This window comes from Erigeron canadensis, chromosome 6 (assembly GCF_010389155.1).
Source record: "Erigeron canadensis isolate Cc75 chromosome 6, C_canadensis_v1, whole genome shotgun sequence".
Classification (NCBI taxonomy): Eukaryota; Viridiplantae; Streptophyta; class Magnoliopsida; order Asterales; family Asteraceae; genus Erigeron; species Erigeron canadensis.
Window position 1 is genome coordinate 17,916,751 of NC_057766.1, and position 7,480 is coordinate 17,924,230.

Genomic DNA, 7,480 nt, shown 5'->3' on the forward strand with positions numbered 1-7,480 from the left:
CTTGGTTGCTCCAAGAAAAAGGGATATATATCTTGTAGACTTCACTCCTATCAAGACTGATAGTGAGACTTGTTTCTTTGCTAAGTCAGCATCTGAGTTGAATTGGTTATGGCACAAGCGTATGTCGCATGTGAATTTCAAAACCATCAACTCACTGGCCAAAAAGAACCTTGTCCGTGGCCTTCCTCTTCTCTCTTTTGAAAAAGATAGGCTTTGTGGTGCTTGTGAAAAAGGCAAATGCCATAGAGCTACTTTTAAAACTAAACAAGCCAACTCTGTTAAGGGTTGTTTTCACCTTCTTCACATGGACCTTTTTGGTCCAGTGAATGTCCAAAGTCTAAAGGGTAGCAGATACACTTTAGTGATTGTGGATGAATATTCACGATATACTTGGACAATTTTCCTTAATTCTAAGAGTGATGCTGCTGATGAAATCATCAAATTCATTAAGAAAATGGAAAATCTCAACAGCATAAGGGTCAAAGAACTCAGAAGTGATCATGGCACTGAGTTTAGAAACCATACTCTTGAGACTTTTTGTGTTGATCAAGGGATCTCACAAAACTTTTCTTCCACTAGAACTCCTGAGCAAAATGGTATTGTTGAAAGGAGAAATAGAACTCTTATAGAGGCAGCACGCACTATGCTCAGTGAGTCCTCTCTTCCTAGTAGGTTTTGGGCTGAAGCAGTCAACACTGCTTGTCACACCCAAAATAGATGTCTCATTGTCAAAAGACATGACAAAACTGCATATGAAGTTTTAAGAGGAAAGAAACCTCAATTCAAATACTTTCATGTATTTGGATGTCCTGTCTTTATTCTTAATAATAAGGATCATTTAGGGAAATTTGATCCTAAAGCTGATGATGGTTACTTTGTTGGATACTCTTCTATTAGCAAAGTTTTTAGAGTATTCAATACTCGTCTTCAAAAAGTGGATGAATCAATTCATGTCACTTTTGATGAAAGCTCATCTGCTCTTAAAGATATCCAGCCATCTTCTACTGAAGAGATCTTCAATGAGTTCAGTAACCCTCCTATGGAGGATGCTGACTCATATGTTGATGCTTCTTGCTCGTCTCCTCTTGATCAGCAACTCACTGAGGATAGTTCAGTAAACCCTGAGCTGGAGCAAGTTGCTGCTCATATTTATACGATTGAGCCAGTTGAGCCTATCTTAAGATCAATCCATGCAGCTTCAGCCAAACCTAGATCACTGGCTGATGATGTGCAAGCTGATGACTCTACTGATGAAGAGTTTCATGATGCTTCAGCTAACACTGAAGATATGGTGTCTGCTAATGACCCCATTGATAACTTAAATCAACGAAATGGCTCCACTGATCAAACTTCTCTTGATCCTTCAATTACTATTGATTTCTCCTCTTATTCTTCTCCTGCTGATCCCATACAAATATCTTCTGCTGCCACTCTTGGTTCATCAAGTGTTCCATCACTTAAATGGACTTCAAGTCATCCTGCTCACCAAATTATTGGTGATCCTCAGCAAGGCATTGTGACTAGATCAGCGACTAGAAACACATGTCTATATGTCAATTTCTTGTCAATGATAACTCCTAAGAATATTGGAGAAGCCATGGTTGACCCATCTTGGGTTGCTGCCATGCAAGAAGAACTAACTCAATTCCAAAGACAGCACGTTTGGTTCTTAGATCCTCTTCCTCCAGGCAAAGAACCATTGGAACTAAGTGGGTTTATGGGAATAAAATGGATGAAGATGGTGTTGTTATTCGCAACAAGGCTAGGTTAGTAGCTCAAGGGTACCTTCAAGAAGAAGGAGTCGACTATGACGAAACCTTTGCACCAGTGGCTAGACTTGAAGCAATACGCTTATTCCTGGCACATGCTGCTTATCGAAACTTCACAGTATATCAAATGGATGTCAAGAGTGCCTTCCTAAATGGAAAACTCGAAGAAGAAGTTTATGTGGAGCAGCCACCTGGTTTTGAAGATCTAACCAAGCCAAACCACGTCTATCGTCTTTACAAAGCATTATATGGTCTTAAACAAGCTCCCAGAGCTTGGTATGACACTCTCTCTGAATATCTTCTTTCTCATGAGTTTCAGTGAGGATCTATAGACTCCACCCTTTTTATCTATAGAAAGGGTGTTCATGTTCTCTATGTACAAATATATGTCGATGACATCATATTTGGATCCTCCAGTAAGAAACTTTGCAACAAATTTAGCTCACTAATGTCCTCTCATTTTGAAATGAGCATGATGGGTGAGCTAACCTTCTTCCTTGGTTTACAAATTCGCCAGCTCACTGATGGCATCTTCATAAACCAAGAAAAATATATTCGAGACATGCTGGCCAAATTTGATATGTCTAATATCACCACAAAGTCTACTCCTATGTCTCCTCCAAACAATCTCCATGCTGACCCTGATGGTAAGCATGTGAATCCCACATTCTATCGTGGAATGATTGGCTCTCTGATGTATCTCACAGCGAGTCGTCCTGACATTATGTTTGCTACTTGCCTTTGTGCAAGGTATCAAGCATCCCCAAGGGAGTCCCATCTTCTTGCTGTCAAGCGTATTTTCAAATATCTCAAAGGGACTTCCTCTTTAGGTCTCTGGTATCCCAAGGATTCTACCTTTGACTTAGTGGCATACTCTGACTCTGACTATGCTGGATGCATGTTAGATAGGAAAAGTACCAGTGGTGGATGTCAACTGTTGGGGGGAAGGCTGACTAGTTGGTCTAGTAAGAAACAACATACAGTTTCCATCTCCACTGCTGAAGCTGAGTATGTGTCTGCAGCAAGTTGTTGTGCACAAGTCCTCTGGATGAAGAACCAACTTGCTGACTATGACCTAAACTTTTCCAAGATCCCCATCATGTGTGATAACACAAGTGCTATTGCTATCACACATAATCCTGTTCAGCATTCCAAAAGTAAACATATTGACATTAGGTATCACTTCATTCGTGATCATGTCATGAAAGGGGATGTTGAAATTTACTTCATCCCCACTGATGACCAACTTGCTGATATCTTCACTAAACCTTTAGATGAAAAGAGATTCAAGGATCTCGTCAGCAGGTTGGGTATGCTAAATGGTGATTTTACTAGTTCAACATGATCACTCATGTTTTGCTGCCCATATTCCTTTTATGAAGATGAGCAGCGACTTCTTAAGTCAAAGTTATCAGCGAGCTCTTCCTTCTACTCGCTGATCCCTGTTGCTTTGGGAAAAAGCAAAATAAAGGCAATGGAAAGCCAAAAGTTTCCATCTAGTCCAGCAACAAACGGCTGCTGGTAAAGACGTCTAAAATCCGTTGATCCCTGATGCTTTGGGAAAAAGCATAACAAAAGTAATAGGGTGCTGAAAGTCCCTATCTAGTCCAGCAGCAAACGGCTGCTGGTAAAGACGTCTAAAATCCGTTGATCCCTGATGCTTTGGGAAAAAGCATAACAAAAGTAATAGGGTGCTGAAAGTCCCTATCTAGTCCAGCAGCAAACGGCTGCTGGTAAAGACATCTAAAATCCGTTGATGGCTGACAACTTGCCAAAAATTGTTTAATGCTCATCAGCATCCACCACTTTTGTTTTTGTGGTGCTGATCAAAACTTGGTAACCATTATTTCTTCAAAACCATACAACTCTTCAGTGGATACCTCAAGTTATCTGAGTGTATTCCACTACGTATATTTGTTAATATTATATTATATATATCTCAAACGGTTACCTTGGTTTCCTCCCAAATGGGCAACTTGTACACTGTATGCGCCGTATGAACTCGAGTACAGTTGAAATCGTGGTTCATATGGTCACATCATACATCTCTCATACGTATATGGGTACAGTGTTCTTTTATTTCAAAATAATATTTTTTTGTTGCCACGTATGAAAGAGAGTACACACGACAACTCACTTTTTGCAGTCATGGGACCCATATCCATGCCATATATATGCAAATATCTTCTATTTCACCCTCTCTTATGTTCATTTCTTTCTACTAATCTTTCGAATTCTCTTAAACTCTTCATATTCTGTCAAATCTTTCTTATTTCCTTACAACATTCATTCTTCTTATCTTTCTTCACTTTCATCAAAAATGACTTCTTCATCTGAACAACAAAACATCTCTTATCTCAACTCTAAGGTATATGATAATGAAGGCATAAATCCTTCAAATCAAGTATCTTTCCAAGCATCAAAACTGGTCATTAAGGCCAACAACTATCTGGGGTTTGTAGAGATCCCATCAAAAACAAAGGGGTACTTCTCCATGTTGGACTTCATTATGGGATGTCCTGCCAGAAAGGCTATCTATTCCGATCCAAAGGAGATGAGTGTCCATCTCCTTAGAGAGTTTTCGTGGACATGTGATTACAAGGTTGCCAGTAGCACCATCACTGGAACTGTATTGAAAGGAGAACACACTATCTCCATCTCCGTAGACTCGTTGAGAGATGCTCTTCGTCTTCCCAAACAATCTGAAGAGCATCCATATGTGGAGTTGGTCCCCATTGGAGTGTGGAAGGAATGGTTGTTAACCATTGGATATGGGACCAACACTGAACCTGCACAACCTGTGCACAACAACCCTCAGAAGAAATATCTGCCGGGTGTATGGAGGTTGCTGTTCACCCATGTAATCCAGTGTCTGGGTGGCAACAGTGGCTCTTTTGATCAGGCCACTGCTGCACAAATGCAGATGATTTATGCGCTGGCAAATGGTCGCAACATTGACTTTGCCAGCGTAATTTTTGAAGATTTAATGGGGAAGGTCACTATCAAGAACAGATCAAACTCTGTCCCCTTCACTCGCTTTCTCTCTCTGATTTTCAAGAAGGAGCTGAAGGAAAGGTATCTCCTTGAAGGGGCTCAATTCATCCTCTCTCCCAGGGTTGCAAGCTCTGTTTACAAGATTCCAGCTTGTGATCTCGAGCAGTTCGATTCCAAGTACGCTGTGCTCACCCCAGAAATGATACAGGTACTTTATTCTGTATATCCTGACGTATATAGACCCAACCCTGCTGGAGCTGGTATGCTGATAATCTCCCCAGCAACCTCCAAAGCTCCCAAGAAAACCAAAACACTTTCTTCTTCTTCCACTTCACCTCCTGCTGCTGTCCCAAAACAGCAGCAGCGAGTATCAAAGGGCAAAACTACTAAGGTTAAGAAGTCCTCACTGCCCAAGGACAATAGAGACCCAGCCAGCCCATCAGCAGCCTCAAAAAAGGCTGCGGACGAGAAAAAGGGTAACCGCAAGCAACCACCTCAAACTTCTGTAGGCGAGGTTGGTGAAGATCAAGGGCCACCCAGCCCATTAGAGTTGAGTCAACCGATCTAATCATTCCCTCTTCTTCTCAACCCTCTGAGTCGTTGTCAGCAGCCATATTACAGGTGATGCTAGAGACAATAAAATCTACGGCCGATGATGCTTTGGTGATACAACACACTGAAGCTGAGGCACCCGGTTCCCCTACCCCTCTAAATTTCTCTGAAGAATGGATGGATGTCGAAGGTGGTGGTGTAGAGGAAGGTGGAGATGTTGAAGGGGATGATGATGAGAGTGATTTAGATTTGGGAGAGTTTGTGGATGATGAATTCCAGCTGGACTCCTCCATCCAGGCTGATGAAATGGAAGCAAGTGATATGGAGGTTGATGAAGAGGCTGCTGCTGCTGCTGGTGAAAATGCAGCAGCCATCAATGATAATGTAGAAGTTGCTGCTGCTGACAACATTGCAGCAGCGACTAATGAAAATGCACAAGAAGCTGCTGCTGATGACAATGCAACAGCTAATACTGAAGTGACTGAGGTGCAACCTCTTGCCACACCTGTCGTTTCTCAAAATGTTGACAGGCTGGCCAGAGTTGAACATCAGCTGAATGATCTCACCAAGGCTGCCACAATCGCTGTTCAACTTAAAACTCATGAAGATGACAGATTGGTGAAGATCTTGGAGAACTGGTACAGCAAGCAGAATGAAAACACTGCCAGCATTGAGACAATAAAAGAAAAATCTGTATCGATGGCTGCTGATCAAGAAAAACTTTGCACCTATACAAATTCTATCAAAAAGGATCAGCAGGTCATTCGTGGGCTCTCTCGATCGCTGTACAAGATTGGACCTGCTGTACGGTTCTCAGCACAGAAAGCATGCAGCAGCAGTGACTCCGCTGCTGCTGAAGTAAAAACAGTGGCCGACCTGGTTTCTCGTCTTTCTACCCAGGTTGAAGAAAATACCAAGGCTATCAATGCCTTGGAAACCACTATGGCCAGTCTTCCTCCTCCTCAAGTGTCATTTACTGAGGAAGATCGTAAGGGCCAACAAAAATTGGAGCAAGAGGTAGGGGATATCAAGAAGATGCTATCCCAACTTCTCCAACAGCAGTCAGCCCCAACAGCGACGGTGGAGGTAGTAGTTAATGATACTATCTCCAAGGGGGAGAAAGTGGATGCTGCTGTAATGGCACTTGTCAGTGAAGCAGTGAACAAAGCTGTAAATGACATTTATGAAGCTTCTGTTGACAAGGTTGCAAATGAAGAAAACACTGTAGCGGCCACTGATGAACTGGCAATAGTGGCCGTCAGTGAAGAAAAGGTGGATTCTCCCCCTGCTGACACTGAGGGGGAGACAAGAACTGATGAAGTTCTCCCTGCTAGTGTTGAGGGGGAGACGATTGGTGAAGCATTTGCTGAGGGGGAGCAACAACTGATAGTTGCTGAAGCTCCCCAAGTTGAAGAAGAGGAAATGAGTCCTCGTGCAGTCAGGGCAGCTTGGGAAGCCGGTTTTGCACAGGAAATGGCTAGGGACACATCCAGGGAAGTGCTCAATATTTTCCATCCTCGCTTCCTTGGAAATGTTGAAGTGTCTAGAATAACAGCAGCTCAGAGAAAACAGCTAACTGATGCTGGCTTTTTCAAGAATCCCTCGTCACTGACTGCACAGAATGCATCCATCACATCCCCAGCAGGAAATTATTTTCAAGTCATCGATATTTTATCAATTACTGCTGAGGGAAAAACTCAAGAGGAGACCCTGGAGGAGCTGGATATGCTGAAAGCTAACAAGGAAAATGAGAAGAAAAATCTCGAATATATCAAGCAGCTGGCCCTCTTGGAGAAAGATGAGATGGATGGAGAGCAAAGAATGTTGCTAACCACTGGTGGGCCTGAAGCTCTCTACAGACAAAAGCAAGCTGATGTAGAGTAGCAACTGAAAGAAAAGAGAAAGAAATTTGAGGTGGAAAAGGCCAGGTGGTTGAAAATAATAAAATGATAGGAAGAGGCCAGAGAGAATCACAGCAGCTGAAGTTCACAAAGCTGCCATGGGAACAAAAACCAATCTGAAGTTCCTGAGAGAAGGACACAGTGCCCCAACTAAGATTGAAGATGTAAAGTTGACCAACTTGGGAGCTTCAGAATGGTATGAAATTTATATGATCATCAAGGATAAAAAGGCTGCCAGCTATGAACAACTTCAGGGGATGCTAA